The sequence below is a fragment of the Arvicanthis niloticus genome, chromosome 8 (assembly GCF_011762505.2).
Source record: "Arvicanthis niloticus isolate mArvNil1 chromosome 8, mArvNil1.pat.X, whole genome shotgun sequence".
In the NCBI taxonomy this organism is placed as follows: Eukaryota; Metazoa; Chordata; class Mammalia; order Rodentia; family Muridae; genus Arvicanthis; species Arvicanthis niloticus.
In genome coordinates this window covers 70,691,148-70,711,588 of record NC_047665.1, presented here as the reverse complement: position 1 = coordinate 70,711,588, position 20,441 = coordinate 70,691,148, and the positions used below count along the sequence as shown (strand labels likewise).

At 40.6% G+C, this 20,441-nt stretch overlaps 1 protein-coding gene across 1 annotated transcript in view; it reads right to left on the bottom strand.

Annotated features, from left to right (window-relative positions):
- Positions 1 to 20,441, bottom strand: part of Kiaa1217 (KIAA1217 ortholog) — an 805,390-nt gene that overhangs the window by 631,801 nt on the left and 153,148 nt on the right. Inside the window, exon 2 of the mRNA XM_076939581.1 lies at positions 9,683 to 9,763. The gene's annotated coding sequence lies outside the window, so the exon portion shown is untranslated. The remainder of the gene's footprint in view (positions 1 to 9,682; positions 9,764 to 20,441) is intronic.

Sequence of the window (20,441 nt, the reverse complement as noted above, 5' to 3'; positions counted from 1 at the left end):
TCTTTTTTCTTTTCTTTTTTTTTTTTTTTTTTATCTGTAGCATACACTGGCCAATAGCTTGATTTTTTTTTTTTCAGACTTTCCAAAAGTGAATTAAACCATAGATAATACTTCTAGATTAGTTTTACCTTCAGTTTCTTTCACAGGGCAATTGAATCAAGTGCCCCAAACTTAGTTTTATTGAAAACAAAACAAAACAACTAAGAAACCACAGGATTAGAAAGATAAATACAGATGAGTGGTATTTATAGCTTGATTGTTGCCAATAAAAACATTTCAGAATTTGTTTTGCCTTCCCAGATGGATTTTGCTTTTTCCTCTGTGCTTGTGGATCTTGACTCTCCAAGACACACAGGGGACACTTGCTCTGTGCACACACACTCTCACTCAGCCTCGTGGCTTCCTGCAGCCTGTTCCTTCCCCTTTTCACTTTCTCTTATATTTGTACAACCCTTCGCTGTAAAAACATCACTAAGGGATCATTTTCCAAAGAGTGTGATTTAGAGTTTAGAAACAAACACCATGCTTCCTCTAGCATTTCTATTATATATTTTCCTGCATTTTACTCCATCTCAAACATAAAACATTTATATTAGCAGTTCTTCTAGGCTCTGCCCCACAGTAATGGCCGGATTACTATAAAAGGAGCTGTTCAGCCTCTCCTTGATCCCTTACTCCCTTACTCTCGCTGCCCCTTCTCTTCCTGACCCTTTTCTCCCTTTCTCCTTTTCCCCTTCCTCCATTCTCTCCACATGTTCCTGGATGGTCTCTCCTCTTCTCTCTCCTCTTCTCTCTCCTCTTCTCTCTCTCCTCTCTTCCCACTTCCACTTCCCATGTCCTAAATAAACTCTATTCCATACTATATCCAACATATGGCCGGTCCCTCAGGGGAAAAGGGTGCCTCAGCATGGGCCCACAGAGGCACCATCTCCTACTGCACCATACTTTGTCTCTATAAAACATATTCCAGGCTCTTTTTTTTTTTTTTTAAAATAAGACACAACAACTTACACAATTCTTTAAATCTGTTAGAAATACTTTAACATGCTTTATTGCATACAATCACCAAGTGAAACTCTTGGAGACTGTTATGTTTCTACTTTTTTCTACAGTGATCAAAACTGAAGTTCTGAAGGTCAGTGGGCATCCTCAGGGTTAAAGAAATAACAACAACAACAACAACAACAACAAAAACCACACAGCAGCACACCCAAGGGTAAAATTTAGGATTCCTGACTCTTAGTCAATTTCCCTGCTGAATGTAGTTGATTCTCCATATCTGCATGTTCTCTATCAGTGAATTAAATCAATTGCTGATCAAAAATAGTTTAAAAGCCACATTGGGTTTACACTGAACACATTTGATACTTTTTTCTTGACAATCTTTCCTAAACAACATAGTGCATTTGCATACCATGGACATTTGTGCCAGGTCATATAGAGAACTAACGATGTGTCAAGGGAAGTGTGTATGGATCTGCACAAGCTATATGTAAGTACTGTGGTGTGTTATACAACAGACTTGAATGTGACACTACAGCTAAAAGCATTCAAGTTTTTCTAATCATATGTATGTGCTTGAATGTGTGTCTTTGTGTGGATACGCTCATGAGTGCAAAGGCCAGGGGAGGGTGTGGAACTCCCTTAGAGCTGGAGTGACAGGTGACTGTGAACTGCCTAAAATGAGAATTGGAAACTGAACTGGGGTCCTGTGAAAGATCAGCAAGTGTTCTCAACCACTGAGCCTTTTGTCCATATCCCAGGAGCAATTTAAGTTTGGGTCCTCAAATATCTTATACTGAGAGGGGCGGGGGGAGATGGAGAGAGAGAGAAAGAGAGAGAGAGAGAGAGAGAGGAGAGAGAGAGAGAGAGAGAGAGAGAGAGAGAAGAGAAGAGTGAGCTGAAAACTAATAGGGGAATATTTGAGAGGAAACCTCTCAAAGAATGATCAACATCATTTGACATATGCTACTCTTACATCAAATTGGCATAATTAACCCCATGGTTTTCTATATTTACCAAAAAAGAAATAATAAAAAATGCTTTCAATATAAAGATCATTACCACCCTATAGTATAAAAGGGTGCTAATCACCAAGTCCTCTGTCTTCCAAGAAAGAATTTGTGGAATGAACACGGAAATGAACTTTGCTCTGTTCAGCTGTGCTTCATTAAGGAAGTTTCCTGGGTTTCCTTGGTTAAACACCACCTCAGAGAACACACCTACTCCTCTCTCTGCTGCACCCTAGTCAGCATGTTAGAAAAGAACGGCTTTTTCCAAATCCCAGGAGAGCCCTCAGTCAGATTTCCTTCTATGAGGACTCCAGCCTCTGGCTGCCTCAGCCATGTCTGTAACCTGACAACACTTAAAACACTAAAACAGAGCTTTTGTCTTTCAAACAAAGTTTGTTTTTTTTTTTTTTTTTTTTTTTTTTTTTTTTTTTTTTAGCTACTCACTGCTCAGGTCAGGCTTATGTGCCCACTGGTGACAATCCTTTTGAATACATAGGGGAAAACAGACTTTCAAAGACATGCAAGTTTAGGAGAAAAAAAAAAAAAAGTGTTTCCTTGAGGAAAAAAGTGTTTCCCGATCCAGCTGAGAAGCTATCTATTCTGTCTTCTACAGAGCGAGCAGTTAGCTTGGTGGTGCCTAGCCGCCTGAGTACCTGGGAGGTAGGTCAGGTCAGAACAGTGTCATTGTTATTCCTAAAGAATGGGCTGGTCATAAATGGGAGCATGATTTATCCACTGTCAAAGGCAGACCTCTCAGCCCCTTTCCCCTGGGGGGCGGAGGTCCTAAGAACTTAACTGAAATAGACCTAGGTACATTTCCAAGAGCCTGCAACTCCTCACCTCCTGTGAAGTGATGACTGGAAATAAGCATTTCTTCTGGGCACTTTTGGTCCCACAAGTAATGAAGCAACCCCTATTCATTTGCTCTTTTGTCAGTGTTCTGAAAGAGGGCTGGGGTTAGAACTGATTGTGCTTACATCAACATACAGCTTCCAACAAGGATGTGCCAGAGTAATTTGAGGAAAAAAAACAACCACAATTGTGACAAGCCTTATGTCCACCTTTTGCCCCCTGTCATTCCATCATTAATGATTTAACTCTCCCCCCCTGACTGGCTGATGACCACATATCCCTGGTCCCTGTGGCTCCGTCTAGATCAGATCCACAAGTATTTATCAATTACTTCTGAAGCACAACACACTGAGGCCATAATGACTAAGTGCACTCTTGTTTTGGGTTTACTGAGGTCAACTCTGTGAAAGAGCTGGAGAGAAGGACATTTGTTCCCATGTGTTCCCTGTATTGCAGCCTTCTGAGGCCTTCCCTGCAGGGGTTCACCACAACCCACACTCCATCATTGGCCTCAAGTACACTCAGCTGCCCTAAGAAGGAGGCATTGGCCAAAGGAAGTTCTCTGCACTAACAGAAGTAAACTCCAAAGGGAGCATACTGCTCCTGGGAACAAGACTTCTGGCTAGTTCCCCAGACCAGGAATTAAGGAGCAATGGAACACTGAAAGTTTAACTCAAACAGAATTTTCCTGTCTTTCTTTTCTCCCATCTGTCTGTTCGTACCATGCGGTTCTCTGATTCCTATGATACTATAGGGTAAGCTGCTTAGTAGATCTAAAGTTTTCCTACCACATGTACACAGAGAGACCATGAAGACCAGACATCAAGGACCACACGATCATTTAGATACGTGTAGCAAAATGTCACCTTATATATCATAATATTTTTATTAAAAAAGTTAAAGTGCACCATGATCTATAAAACTCAGAGGACTTTTAATTTCTTTAATGAGAATAATTAGCAATGCCTCTAACTAAAAGCAGTCATTCAAGCAAACTGGGTGGTCTGGACAGGATAGAACAGCAACTGTCCTGCCCAGGTAAGTGTCCAGGCTAGGAGTTGAGAATATGTGTTGGTGATAATGATTAACTTCAAAGAGAGACCAGGGATTGTTCTAGAAACGGTGTCGGCTGGAGAATTAGGATACTGATACTTCAGGCACTAAGAACTGCCTGCAACCATAGTGAAGGGTGAGCCCATGTGGATAACTCCACCAATTCTACGCACTGTATGTGACAGGATAATTAGTGAGACAATCTGAGAAACAAAAGAGTATGTGTTACAGTGCTGAGTTTTGTTGTTCTTTTGGATATTGCCTGGGTACTGAAGATAGGTTACCCACCCCCCCTTCAAAAATAATTGTGTTCCTGAGTTTATTTAACTGACAGTGGATTGTATACTACATTGGTTAAAAATACAAGGAGTACATGAACTGAGCCTATGACTTGCTGGCTAGCTGTATTGAGAAAGGAAAGTCACAGACACAATACTAACAATATCTCATGCCTTGACAGTCAAAAAATCTGGATATCTCCAAAACACACTTTGGGGCTTCAGAGAAATGAACAATGAGTAAAAGGGAAAGCCAACCACATCACATGTGACCAGGGAGACACAAATTAGACAAGAAGACAGCACCATATGCCTACAAGAATATACAAAGTACAGGGCACAGTCAGCCACATTGCTAGTGTCTGTGAGGGCAGAGAAATAAGGGCTGTTGCACATGTGTGTGGGAGGTGAAAACAGCGGCCATTTTAGGAATCTGGCTGCTTGTACAAAAATCAACATACTTTCTTTATATAATCTAGGTGCAACACTCATCTAGCATTTGAAAAGGAGTTGAAAAGCTACAGCCATATAAAAACCTGCATGATTGGTTGGTCCTAGCCCTGATTATAATTGCCATTTTAGATGCAACTTAGATGCCCATCCAAAGGTAAGTGGATAAACTATGATGTAATCAGACAATAGAATAGTATTCTGTACTAAAAGAAATGTACTATCTAGTCATGAAAAGACATGGAAAGAGTCATATTACCAAGCAACAAGATCCAGTAGTGAAACGATACATAATGTCAACTACATGTATTCTGAGAAATACAAAAGAATGAAGATCTGCGGTTGCCAGCAGCTTTTAAAGAAAGGTATAAAAGCAAAAAGGAGGAGGGAGGATGGGATAGGGGGTTTCTAGGGAGGGGAAATGAGGCAAGGCAGAGGGTTAGGCTCAGTCTGTCTGGGACTAGCTTCATAATTACACCCATGGCCAAAAGAAGGCTCTTTTGGTTCCAGACTAATTTCATCTGAAGGTAAAATAATTTGGCTCCTCTTGGCCACAGGGCTTTAGGAAGGAAGGTGAGGGCTTCTAGCTTAATCTCAAACATGTGCTGGTCATACAGATGGGGAAACGGAAGCTTCGAGAACACAAAGGCTGAAAATGTCCCAACTAAGAACCAGATAGAAACACAGACATTTTGACCTGGGAATTCAATCCATCAAAAAACTAGAGGCTTTTCAACTTGCTTTTTGTTGTCTCGAAATTTATTGTAAAAGTTAACCTTGATGGGGCTGCTAAAGGGATTGTTTCTCAGACAAATTGTGTTCAGTAGAATTTGTCTGAGCAAAACAAAACAACCCTTGTGAATCTGATAGCTTCTAGAACTAGAGCAGAGTCTGAGACTTTAGCCAATAATGGTATCAGTCAGAATTCACGGAGAGGTAGAAGCAAAGCACAGAGAACAAATTAATTGGTTACAGCTCAATAAATCAGCCAGACAGTTGGCTGTGGCTTAGTTAACTGGCTACAGGGCCTTCTAAAACCAGCCATGCTGTTACTATGATGAAACTCCACATGGGTTTGGTTTGTCAGTCCTGCCTGCTGCATGGATCCAGAAGGCATCTATGGTTTCCTACAACTATTGCTTCACTATATCAAAAATTATAATAAGATAGTGAAAGAAGACGGGAGCAGAGGAGGGAAGCAAGCAACATTCCCCTCCCTCATCCAAACAAAAACTTGTTAGAATGAAAGGTCAGGGCCTCCTGGGTAGCAACTTCCCATTTGCACATAGAAGAGGTCTGAGGTGAACTAGGTAGGATTTTTTTTTTTTTTTCAATGTCAAGTCCTTTGTAGTTTTTGCATCTGTCTTGGGTAATGCAATTTGATCAATTAGATTTTGAAAAGTTTCTTAATGGCAACGAATCCCTTTCCAGCAATTTAGGGAAATTAAAGTGATTTACAAGATAGGCAGAGACGTGCGTTATGTTGTCTGTCACTATTCCCCCCAAGCACTGGGATGGCAAAGAAGAGGGATGGTTTAATTCTGTCTTTGGAAGTGTATTCCTTTAGAAGAGAAGGATTACTGAGATGTAGTCTAGCGATCACTAATTGTTTTTAGATTATACACTAATATATTCATTTCATAATTGTAAGTGAAAGAATGCATACTAATGTTCAAAGCTATGGCCTTTTTTGCATAACTTAACTAATTTTAAAGGGTGAAAACTTAATTAAATAGATTCAAAGTGCAATCAGCCTTTGGTAATGAATATGCTTCCTTTTTATCAAAATAGACAGTTGTTTCATGCCACAACAAAGGCTAGAACTGCACCTTCAGCACCACGATCCTCTGCAGACCTCCCCTGCAATGCTAAGACCTCTCAATGTGCCCAGTCCACTCTCTTGCTCCCCCTGGCTACCATGTGTGGTAAGGCTCACTGCTAAAATGAAATGGTTGCCATTGCTTTTAACTTCAGGTCTATGGCCAACTTGCCTTTATTCTAATCACTTGGCAAAAAAGCCACGAACCCATCCTCACCCGTGCTTACTGTTCAGGTCTTTAGTAACAGGAACACAGCTGAATGTAGCTGGGACACATCCACACGGATGCTGGTCTCACATCAAGGCTCTGACTTCTGACCTCTTAACTGGACAAACCCATTTAATTACTCGTGTTTATCCTCTGTGTGTTACTAGTCAGTTCCATGTCACTATTGCAAAGAACTCAAAGAACTGACTCATAAAGGGAGTTATTTACCTCACAGCTGTAGAGATTTCAATCCATGGTCTGGTTGTTTTCATGACTTTGGGCCTCTGGTGAGCATGCCAGGAGGCACTGATGGGGTATGGACTAGACCAAACTGGTCCATCACAAACGGAAGAAGTGAGAGATAGAGAAACAAGGGCCCTACAACCCCCCTTTAGGGAACATGTCTCAAACAACTTAAGAACCTCTTACTAGGGTCCTATCCCTTAGAGACTCTCTATGCCCAGTAGCATGGCTTAGGAAGCATCTCTTTAACCTATGGGCTTTTGGAGGCAATGCAAATGTCCATACTATAGCCATGAGTTTTAAACTTTGCTGAGTATCTATTTCCTACTTCTTGTCTTTTCTTTTTTATAGTTAGACTCACTCCACACTTCCCAGAGAAAATAGAAGCAGTCCCAAAACAGTGTCTTCTAGCTCCTCCGTGTTGGCATCCACCTGCCTGCAACTGGCTCTGCCAAGCTTTCCCTCCTCTGTGCTCCCACTTAGAGTGACACCTTATTCACACATGGTCCCTTTACCTGCTCAATGGGATCATTAGGAATCCTTCCATTCTTGGTCATTTATGTCCCTCCTGTACTGGACTTAACCTTGAAAATTAAAGCCTCTAATCTTAAAGCCACAATTCCTGCTAGGCCACCGTGTTCTGCTTGCTTTCGTGAGAAGCTCACCAAAAGAGTTGACTTAATAGGATCTCTACTAATGTCTCTTCTCATTCTTTCATTAATCTACCTCATCAAGCCACCATCTCATTAAAGCACTTGATACTGCTCTTGTAAACCAACGTGGACATCACGTGGCTAAGTAGCAGATTCTCAGTTCTCATTCATTGGATCTGCTTGTAACATTCGATATAGTTAATAACTGTCATTTTTTTACAGGCTGTACCTGGATTTCAGAACTTTTTTTTTCTCATTATTTTACTCCTTTCTCACTCTAGATCCTTCTCTTGTCTGGTAATCATTCATCCACTGTATGCCTTCATTAAAGATCATGCCTCTGAACTTCAGACTTGAATATCCACCTGCTGATTGATCTCTGCATTTGGATATTTATTAAATATTTTCACTTCCATAGTTCTAAGACAGAATTCCTAATTCTAGTCTCTCTAGTCTTGGTTTTGTTTTTTTGGTTTTTTTTTGAAGTATTCTTTGTTCTAACATTCTTCATTTCTTTTTCTTTTTTATTTTTTTATTTTTCTATTCTTTATTTATTATTTATTTATTTATTTATTTATTTATTTATTTATTTATTTGGTTTTTCGAGGCAGGGTTTCTCCATGTAGCCCTGGCTGTCCTGATACTCACTCTGAAGACCAGGCTGGCCTCGAACTCAGAAATCCGCGTGCCTCTGCCTCCCGAGTGTCTTCATTTCATTCTACAGATGTGTTGGCCAAAGACTGTGAAATCATTTTGATCACTTTTCCCACAAATATCCCACATTCAACATGGAAAAAATTCCTACTGCTTCTACCTCCAAAGTAGCCCAAGAATCTCTTGTTGATCATCACATGTGCTAGATCCAGCCCCCATCAAGTTTTCTGAGACCGATGGCCCCTCTAGCCCTTAGTTCTGTGTATTCGATGCCTGATACTATATTCCCAGTGAGGGTTTGTCTGAATACCCTGTTCAAACAGTACCTTATCATAGTGTGACTTGTCTATGCTCTTGGATTTATGTGACTCCAATGTATTTATCATCATCTGACATACCTCTGATTTTTGTTTGGAAGTACTAGGGACTAAGACCATGCTGGGTCAGCACTCTGTCACCGCTACAACAAACCAAAACCACCTACATGTTTGTTGATTTCTTCCTTCCTTTAGAATGCAGACTTAGGAGGACCTCCACTCTTAATGAGAACCTATCACATGAACTGATTAAATGCTCACTAAATATTTACTGATTAAATGTTCCACTCTTGCATATGCTGGCCTATAATCTCTCTGGCAATAAAATTATGTAAATGGGTCAAGAAAAGAAGTCTGAGCCTTTTAAGCAAGAAGGAAGAACTTAGTGAACCTCAAGTTAGAATACCTCTGTTTGATGCTGTCTGCTGCTTTGACAGTGCAGTCTAAATGATGTTATGGTACATAGGTGTACTTCCCTGAATAAAATAAGATGGAGAACAGACCATTTGGATACATATCCCTTTCACTTGCCTCGATGCATCTTAATGTCATGTGCTAAGTGGGTATTTTAGTTTCAATTAGAGCCTTCCTGCTGGGGTGGAAAAGCAAAGGGCATTGGCACACCTTTACTGTGAAAATGTGCATCTGTGTTACCTGGTAAATTCTCAGCACTAGCTATTGGTGCAGCTGAACTGTGTGCCCCAGGCAATCTGGCTCCCATGGTGCCTCTGCAGGAATCTGACAAGAAACAGTGGAAAACCAATGTCTTGATGTGGCTGCAAGTCAGGATTTTTGCTGTGCCTATAAACGCTCCACTGTGAGCCTCCACATCACAAGATGAATCTTTTATGAACCTGGGTTTATTCCATATATAACAAAACAGATGCCAGCTAACTAAGAGGATAGGTTTGAAAAGCCTCTTAGATATCTGAGTGTCAATTTATATCTCATGCTGTATCTATGAAAGTGAACATTCATTCTAAAGCTATCAGAGAGAATTACCTCTATATTAAAAGATACAATTATATGAAACCTATAAATATTACTATAAAAGACTTAGAGGAAAATATATTAACTTCGCAAGATACCAAAGCAGATACATTGGAAGCACAAACGTGTTGATTACCAACTTGTTTCACTCACCCCATAGTCAGTATTTCTTGCTCTGGAAAGAGTTTTGCTCATGGATGAAAGATGTCAAACGCAGGGTCCAAGGGAGGAAACCTAGAGGAATTAGAAATAATAAGTAGAGTACAGTATCAGAACACAGAGAGTAAGTCTTCCTGCAGATAGAGAAGCCAACACGAGACTGAGGTCAATCAGGTGGACCATGGCCACATGGCTGGGGTTTTAGGTTCTCTATTCCTGCCAGGAGAAGGGCAGTGGATACTCTGTCTTGTCAGCAAACACAGTGACAGGGGCTTAGAAAGTCCAGCCTCACTTACAGAGGGAAATGGGACAGTGGTTCTTTGTTAGCTGAAGAAAAGCAGCCAGTGATATTATGCTGAAAAACGGCAGAACCCACTGCTAAGCAGACCCTTGAGGCCATTGTGCCACACTTCCTTGATCCATTTTTTAAATGATGAACTTTTACAAGTAGACACTGGTGGGATCAGATCCCATAGCAGCAGTGTGGTGCTTGGTTCCAAACTGAGGACCCAGAAACCAGTTGCTCTGTACCACTTGCCATTCATTCTGAACCTAACTTACCACACCTCATCCTTTGTGGTCACTGACAGATGGAGTTGTAGAATTCATGACAATCTCATCACCAAGCCTTCGCTTCTTTAAGTCACAATTTTTTTCTTGCCTTTGGAATAGAGGTAAAACTCTTTATAATCAAAACAAAAGCATGATTGTATGGCTTCTAATTCCACGCTACAAGATGCTTTCTGAAGAAGCAGATGGAAGGAGAGGAAAGAGAAGATGTGTATAGATAGACTGTAGGCAAAAGTTTTAATATATGTGTGGTCCATGTTAGGGGAGAGTTCCGTCCAACAATACTGACCCTAGACTTTACAACTGTGCCTTATGACATTGAAGGTACAGTTTCAAGGGTGGATACATAAAATAAATTGAAACAGTGGTCCAAGTGGAATGCAACCACCCTTTTTCTTGAATACAGAACTCAACCAGCCAAGTTTGGAAAGACTGCATTCTGTACTTTGCCTATGGTGTGTGTGTGTGTGTGTGTGTGTGTGTGTGTGTGTGTGTGCTGTCCCCATTTCTCCTGTTGGATTATTTGTACTATGTTGCAGCCCGCTCTCTGACCCACGCTTGGAGCTACTGTGTTGCAGACCGTTCTGCCCCACGCTTTGGGGCCAAACTGTCTGGACCACTCTGCCGCTCCAGTCTGTGGGTCAGGGCCTAGCAAGAGACGCAAAGAATGGAGATAAGACAGGGTGTGTAGTCAAGTCCCCGTTTCTCATTTATTGTCTCTCTTCATGTCTCTCTTATTGTCTCCCTCATTGTCTCTCCTTCTCTTTCTCATTGTCTCTCTTTTTGTCTCTTTTTATTGTCTCCCATTTATTGTCTTTCTCTCTGAAGGGAAGTCCAGGGTATTTATACACTTTGTCACGTGCCTGGTAGGTGCGTGGATACCACATGCCTTGTAGGTGTGGATATGACGTAAGCCTTACAGGCGAGTATAGCATGGATACCACGTGCGCCTTGCATAAACAAGATATTTATCAGAGTGTGCTCAGCTGTTGTAAGCTGTTGCAAACTAAGTCTCATGTCAGGGTATATGGCTCAAGATGGTTGCAAAGCTGATAGTTGCTTTCTAGCCGCTTTCTGCTAAAAGTCGGCTTCCGACAGTACTACTGACCAGTAGAGGCACTGAAAGTAAAATCTAAAGCATCTGTGAAGAAAAGAACTATTGCTTCCTTTCTGTCTTCACACTGGAATCCACAGACTTCTACTCCACCAAACAATTTGCCAGGCTATAGTTGGGTCCCAGAACCTGGTGTTTAAATAAAAACATTTCAAGTGCACACACAGATAAGTACAGCATTGTTCCGGACTGAGGCGGCACAAGCACAGATTCTGAAGTATAGACAAGGATGGATTCAGACACAGAGTAATACCATTATTGGAGGCTGAAGGTATAATAGAAAGTTTGAAGAGACCCTCTCCCAGAATGTGAGGAAATTGAAGTTCGGGAATAATGAGTGGGCAAGCCAAGGTTTTAGAGCCAGCTGATGGCAGGGCCAGGATTGTGGTCACTTGATTGTGGTCTTCAGCCTCTGAGAGAGAATTTGAAATACAAATAAAAGAAAATGACACCTCTGCTCTGAAACTATAAAATATGTAATAGACAAGGGAGAAATCATTCAAAAGTAGGTTATCAGACAAACCCATGATGGCTTGAGGCATTATAGTAGAAGACAGGGGCTTAAAGTGTCAAAGCTAGTCATGATGGGTAAATGTCAGGTGGACATGCAGCAGGACATGGGTCATGTCAAAGAGCATCCAGGCTAACTATACTGTAGAAACTGCCCATGACAGAACATTGTGCATGTTCTTACCATGTAAGCAAAGTATATATTAGATCTTCTACCTAGTACCCTAAGTGTGTGGTCCACGTCAGCTCAATCAGTGACAGGTGGCCTCTAATTCCATCATGATAATGATCAAAGTCTAATCAGGCCAGGGTGACTTTTTTGCTTCTCCTCAAGTTTGGAAATTTATGTTTCTTGTCAAGTTTGAGCTTGCTACTGCTCAAATCTTTTATGACCACAGATACAATAACTCTTTTAAGTCAGAGGAATTGCACACTTTGTTGATTTCTTCAAGTGGGCAAATGCAACTTAGGACAAAAATAGCATTTGCTCATCTAACTATCCCAGGAAAGCTGAATAAAACTGGAGATGTAGCTGTATGGGTAAGAGCAAAGCTACTGGTACTTGTGGACATGACTTGAGACACTATTTTATATGCCTGCTACTTAGCACAGAGTCTGGTACACAGGTGATGTGTGGCACCTGCTATTTTCTAAAGCAAATGCAGAGGACACATTGGTTATAAACTTCCAATTACTCTTGGCGCTCCTAGCAAAGGTTACCAAGTGCTGAGGTTTTATAGGGGTCCCTGAACAGTCTGAGGTTATGGTTACAGGCTTGAAGAAATAGTCCTGTGGAGGGAGTAGTGGTTGGCATGGCAATCCTCACACAGAGAGTCATCAAAGCATCAACTTTAAAGGGTGGTGGTGAGATGTTTGGGTTACTCTTAGCCAAAGACGAAGGATAATAGACAGTCCTGTAGAAAGGAAGGAAACCAACCTGTACTACTGGAGGTTGAGTGGCCAGTGAGCAAAGTGGCCATTCTGTCATGGTCTTGAGTAAGAAGCAAGCACTAGGATAGGACTGCCACATTTGCAGTGGGGTTGAAGGGGACCTGTAGAGTCACAAAGGTGCCTTAGATCAACAATTTTGCTATTGCAAAGCCTAGCCGGAAAGTGGAAAAAAAGACAGGCTCTGTAAAGCTTGGTTCTGATTGGCTGCAGACTGAAGGGGTAGGGGGAGAGCCTAAGGTCAGCCATCAGCTGTGGGACAAGAAAGTTAGACATGGATAGTCTCTTATTTGGGATGTATATTCTAAACAATAGTGCAAGTGTGTACATGTTCAAATCCTGGCACTTAATGAAATAATAAAGATGGCAAATGGAAAGATGAAAACCCCATGGTCATTTCCATTCAAGCCATCATTCTACAGAAAGCATATGATGTGACAGAGTTAAGTATGTGGTTTGATAGGCAAAAAGACCTAGTTCAAATTCCAGGACCTTTACTGCCTTTGTTAGACACATACTTCATTTCATTGGCTTTCTCCAATCTACTCTTGGGATAAAGAGAGTGGCTTCTAAGTTTTGTGAAAACAACTGCCACGAACCCAGTTACCCAAAGGCATGAATGACACAGAACAGGAGAGTGGTCAAGAGCCTTGATGTAGAGCCAAACCTGTTTCTTTCTCTCTCTCTCTCTCTCTCTCTCTCTCTCTCTCTCTCTGTGTGTGTGTGTGTGTGTGTGTGTGTGAGAGAGAGAGAGAGAGAGAGAGAGAGAGAGACAGAGAGAGAGAGAGAGAGAGAGAGAGAGAGAGAGAGAGAGAGAGAGACATAGACACCAGGTACTGAGTTATTTCTCTGAGCTCAGGCATGCACATTTATAAAGTGCAGATGCTACTCTTAACTTAGTGTATCATAAGAACTACACGAATCAATGCATATGAAATGTAGCCCTTGGGTGGTGCACAGGAATCAGTAAACAAAACCTGCTGCTGTCTTTTGCCTCTGCTTGTTGTTTGCCAACATGATGTTTTTTGCAGTGGGTGTGTTCAGTGGTATCACTAATAGGCCATCCTTTAAGGTATAATTCAATATTTTGTACCATTGTTGACCATATTTTAAGGCTAAGACAATTGAGAATAAGAAAACATGAAATTTAAAACTCAATCCCCAAGCCTCAGGAAATCACAGTCTCCATGGCAAACCAGTGAGCAGCAAACTCAAACGAGAAGAGCAAAAACACTCTAGAGATACCTCTGCCTTCGGCACATTTTTTACACTTAGATGTAGTCATTAGCTGTCTCCTTGGTCACCTCTTCTCTGCAAGTGAGAGGGAGCAGAGAAGGCAGCAGGCCACAGGGAGTAGAAGGGAAAAGTCATCTCAAGAATAATTTCTTAAACTTGAGGCCAGGTATTAACAACACATCAGCAAAAATGTGCTGGCCAGTAAATCAAAGAGCCAGGAATTTACTGGTAACAGCACCCCTGAAAATATTCCATGGGCATTTAAATAATGAAATCGGTCATTTGAGATTCTTGGTGTTAGCTACACATCTTGTTTATAGAGTATTAACTGTGACTCTCGTGTTTATCTTTTTTTCTATATGCTAATTATAATTGGATACTGCAACCATAATTCGCATTTTTTTCCTTCCTTTGCAAAAGTCAGCATGAGAAGGTGAACTGGCGTAAACAGCCTCTCAGGTTGAAGCTTTCCTGTATTGTGGCCATTGACTTAGTGGCAAGCAGCAGACTTCATTTCTAGTAGCAATAAGTGATTTACCTTCTGGCTGAGTGAAACATGCCAGCGTGTGCAATGTTGCAGTTTAGAACTTCAATCTAGTATGATTCTTTCTTCTTTTTTTTTTTTTTTTTGGCCAATCAATGTGAAGCTCAGACAGTATAAATAAACTGTTAGAGGAGCAAATGGCATTGAGCCACCCACTTGAAACCATATCAGCTGACTAGAGCCCATTTTACAGGACCCCGTACTTCCCTCCACGAGGGCCTGATGTTATTCAAGTGAATAGCAGTTCAGTAGTGCTAAATGTGATTTGATTTTCAACTAAGACATATGCCATCTTCCCACACGGAAGCGTCATCTACTCCTCATTTAGACACTGGACCACTTTTAACAGGTAGGTGGCTGCACTGCATTTTCAAAATATCTAAGGCTCATTCTAAAATCAACATCTCATGCTCACACATTATACTGCAAATGTATGTACTTGGGACTGAAAATATGTCTATAAAAATAAAGGTTTTTTTTTTTTTTTTTTTTTTTTTAAAAAGACCTGGGCTACCATTGCTTAGATAAATTTGTGGTTTGATGAAATTATTTATTACAGCAGAGAATCTTTAATTCCAATGACAACAGCACCTGGAGCAGTGTTTAATAGCTATTCATTTTTATTCAGGCAGAAAATTGACATTAGAACAAGACTATTTTAATAAAAGATATTTTAGTTTTTTTCATGGAGAATATACTTTTTCAAATATTATTTAAAAATACATGTAGAAAGTATGGCCTCAACTTTGGTTATCAAATGATCAGGTTTCTTCTTTTCTTTTTTTGGTTAACAATTACACCCAAGAGAGCTTTTGCAAGCATCCTAATGGTATAGGAGGCACAGGAGCCTGGAGACTCTCAGGAAAGACAGATAGACAGTGTTTATGCATTAGCTCATAAAAGAAATGAGAAATATTCTTCCTGTATAAATTGGCAGCTATTCATTTTCTCAATAGTTAGGCTGCAGATGTTCGAAAATACCAACCTTTGCATGAAACAATGATCTAGCCACTGTATCTTGAGCCAGGCTGACTGTCAGAAAAGCCCTGGTTTGGTAACAGATGGAGATAAAAAAAATTCTCTGTACAAAAAACTATATAGATAAGTTAGAGATTTAGGCAAATCCTTTCTTTTCTCATTCTTTGTACAACCCCAAACCCAGTGCCAATATGAATGGAGAGTCACCATGTTCTTGGGCTAGGGCAAGCTTTGCAGAGGTTCTTCAACCTGTTTGTCAGCTGATCTTCCAGTCCTTCATGCCAAAGCTGGCTTCATCAACAAGTAGAGAAAGAATAACAGTAGCACACAGCCAGAGTCAGAAGGAATGATATGGAAATGTGTCCTGGGATTGTATCAAGGACAAGAATTCTGTAGCGCTTTAGTGGCATGAGGCTTCTGGATATGTGGATTCAAGGGCTTGAGTGTACCTGGGCCAGGAATGGACAAGTATGCAGAAAAGGAAGAGAGGCATCAGAGAACCCCAAGTCATCTTCACTGCAAATCCAGGGTGAGTGCAAGGTAAGGTCAAGCCGGGCCAAAGGTCCATAGAAGATAAGACATCCTCAAGGTAAGTGGTACTTTTGACCTTCTGGCCATGCATGAAGACAGAGATTCTTCATTCTCTCAAATAACAAGATTCAAAGAGCAGGCTTTAGTCTAATTAGATAGCTGTCGATCACTGCCTAAGACATAAGTGGCACTACTGAATCTCTGGGCCTATCTTGCTGTGCTGGTCATTTGGTCATTGCTGTTTCACAGGCACCACAGCTGAATAGAACTTCCCCCCCCACCCTCCCCATTTGCACCGTTTCTAGTACCATGAGAGCAAATTCTCAAGGAAGAGGCTTTCAGATCAGTTCAAGCCAGATTCTTCTGAGTCCTGTGTCCATTCATTGCTTGAAGGACATATTTGTTTCCAAAGGTATATTAGTGGCATTTCTATATTGGATGTAACTAATGGCTGCCTAATTAAATTTAAAGCCCACGTAGTAGGACAGAACTTATACCTGGTACTGTTGTAGTAAATATTTACTCTCAATCAGGGAGTTCTACCCCACCTTTGATCATTCAGTTCCCAGATAAAAGACATAAAACTTTTATATTTACAATAAGTCTTTAAAGAAGTAGAGCTGGACAGATGTCTACCCTCTATGCTATTATGTCTATTTCCCTGCCAATAACCCCAATATATGACTTGCTATATTCCATCTGGGCAGCTCTTAACTTCTATTGGCCAGTGCTCATGGCCATGTTTTCATGACTCACCTACCCCACGGGTTCTTCTCCTCTCTCCACATTCTCTTCTCTCTTCATGGTCTCTCCTCAGACCCCAAGCCCAAGGAACCAAAACCCTGTCTATCACTCTTCTGCCCAGCTACAGGCTTTTGGCATCTTTATTCAACAAATAGTTTTAAATTTAGGAGCAACATTACATAGCATTACTTGATTATACTTGAGGACTCTCTCATCCCTGGGCAACCAGGCCTTGAGAGAAAGTACTTAGCATTACAATACATAGCAAAAGAACAAACGTCAACATGGTACTATAAATCTTGCAAACTACTCACATTTAGGAAGCAAAAAAAACCTAGAAGAGAACCCTCTGTAGCTACTTTCTTAAACTAGTTTAAGTTCTAACTGTACTCTAAACACTTATCCTTACACATATGCCTATGACAATAGTATGGCTCTTATCCCTAATCAGACAATCTCTTTGCAGCCGATGGAGAAAGACATTTGCAGAAAGACACTAACTGTTCAAAATGTAGAGAGCAATTATCATTGGATGCCCATCCCCAACTAGGACAACACCATGGAACAGGGGTGGAAAGATTATAAAAGCTAGAGAACCGAGACATCTGCTGAGAGATTGTGGCTTCTCTATAAGATGGGGAAGCTACCCTCATGCCTCATATATATGGCTATATATAATATATATATTATACCCTCAGCCAATAATATGGCTGCTGATAAGACCTGAGCAATAAGATCAGTGGCTGATATGCTGGTGTAGATGGAAGAAACCTCACAGGGCCCCAGCTTTAGTGGAAGACCTACAAGTAACTGAGGAGAGCTGAAAAAGGGAGAATCAGCTTTCTCCAGGGATGATCTCCCTTGACTGGGTATTCAACGCCAAGTGGTCAGCCCTAAAAACATACAAGGGAACCACAATAAGTGGACTCAGCAGATTGTGTTTGTATGCATGCACACATGTAACAATCATGATTAAGGAGAAGGGAAAGTAAGGGATAGATCTGGGAGGATTTGGGAAGAGAAATTGGGTAGGGAGGTAAGTATGATCAAAATATATTTTGTGAAAATTTCAAAGAATTAATACAATCTCACATTAATGGAAAAAAGTATGAGAAACAATGTCTTTACTTATAAAGGAAAGAAACTTGCTATAATATCAAAGTTATGATTACATTTCCATCTATTTTTAAGTTGTTGCTTTTTAATCAATATGATGAAATCCCTTATATTCAACAGGCTTGATAAACTTGAAACAACTAGGCAACTTATGATATTTGTTTAGCAAATAAGAACTTTCTACTTAAATGAAAAGATTTAATATTAAGAAAGCACAGCAATGTGTCTCCCCTAAATAACACACACGTTTAAGAGGGTAAGTTATTGATAGATGTTAGCATCTGTAAAGTTTACAAGGTTTCTTTAATCAGACCAGCCAGCCCAGGGCCCGACAAGTAGATCAACATAGAATTCAGAAAACCATCTAAGTATCTATGGTGACCTGGCAAGTGACAAAGGAGTTCAATTTATAGGAAGATGGATGGTTTAGTCTTTTCTAAATTAAAATTTGATAAAGCTTAATAAACTTTACTGCCACCACTGAGGAAAAAAATGGCCCTCATTTTCTACATCAAATACAAAAATAAATCCTAAATGAATTAAAGATTTAAATGCTTAAGAAATTAAAAACAAATGAAATGAAAGTCCTTAAGCAAAACAGGAGTCTCTGAAGCTATGCAGGAGAGAGCATTTTTACTAGGAAAGAAAGCTTATGAAGACATGCAGAATCTTAAACAATTTTAAAGCAAGGAAAAAAGAAGTCCCAACCACATGAGGCACTGAGAATCAAGTCCTATAATGTATAAAGTTGTGAGCAAAAGCCAAAGACATCAATTTTTGATTAGTTGGGAAATACAATGTTATGTTCAACATAAAATTCATAAAAGACAGTCCTACAGGCTAAATAGATGAGGAGATGCTCAAATTCAAGCATATTTAGGGAAATGCAAATTAAAGTATAACCAGATGTCCCACCTCAGCCATTGGGCCAGCAGTAATTAAAAAGAACTCTAGGGGGCCAGGAGGTGGTGGTGCATGCCTGTAATTTCAGCACTCAGTAGGCAGAGGCAGGTGTATTTCTAAGTTCCAGGCCAACCTGGTTTACAGAGCAACTTCCAGGATAGCCAGAGCTATACAGAGAAACCTTGTCTCAAAAATCAAAAACAAAACAAAAGAAAGGAAGAGAAGAGAAGAGATCTGAATACTCATAATTAACTGATGAACTTACAGGATGTAGTCTTATGTAAAAATGGGAACATTAGACAGTTTTTAAGAAGGAGTTGTATTAGTCGAGTGTAATGGTTGTAATTTTAATTTCAGCTATATTTGTAGTTTTTGATAAGTATAAACACCAATAGTAACTTTTACTGTTTTTATTTTTTTCATCTCGAGATAAGGCCTTCCCATATAGCCTAGCTCAGGGTCTTACTAACTCAGCATCCTAAGTGCTGCAATTATAGGCATGTGGCATAATGAGCAGCATTAAAATTAAATCATGTGAGTTTCAACTGCCTTATTTATAAAGTTGAATGACAGTAATACCTACTTCAGGTCCTTTAAGATCACGTGGGACGTTCTTATGCTTCCCGTATTCTGGTGTAGAACAAATAGCTGCATTTATCGTTAGTGTTTTGGGGGCTATAGAGGCCAGAAGCAAGAGAGATTCCCAGAGGACCATTAAGGGACTCTAAACAAAATGTGCAAAAAGGTACAAAATGGCTTGTTGAGGAATTTAGCACCAAGAGTGTGAGTGAAGAACAATCCCATGTGAGCTGCTGTGCTCATGCTTAAGGGGAGGAGGGGTGAATGGAGGGGAGGCTCAGAAGAAAATGCCTTGAAGCTTTCCATCATCAGGGATGACTCTGAAATTGTAAGCTACAGTGTCTTAGTTCCTTTGTGACACAATAGCAGAGTTCCCAGCTGTGGAAAACATAGAGAGAGTAAAATTTTATCTCTTACGGTCTGAAGCTTTGATGCCAACTATGCATGCCATGGCACTTGGTACCCACTTTTTGCTGACCTCCACATGGCTGAAGCCATGAACAGTAAGAGGGAATGAAGGCTGTGCTATTCCACAGCAAAGAAGAACTACTGAGAGCTGAGAGAGACCTCTCTGAAGGGGTGCTACTTCTGTGAAGTAGGATGCAAGGCCCCACTCTGTCACACTGGCCACTGTAGAATTGTGATGAGGACACATTCGGCCAAAGCAGAGTGATGGCTGTTGATAGAGGATTGAAATCTGAGCCTCTGAGTGAGTATCACAATCCCTAGGGTTTAGGTCCTAAGGAAGGTGTTAGGACCACTTTCCCTCTGTCACAAACAAGGAACCTGAAGAGTCATGAGTCAAGGCTACTACTGACATTACAACCATTGAAACAAGGTTGTAAACAGAGGCTAGTATCAAGGGCATTGAGAGTTGCTGAAAGCCTCAAAAGATAAACACAAAAAGTAACCAATGAATTTGGTAACCACGGGGATGCCATCCTTATTAGACTGACTTCAATAGATGTAGGAAACATGAA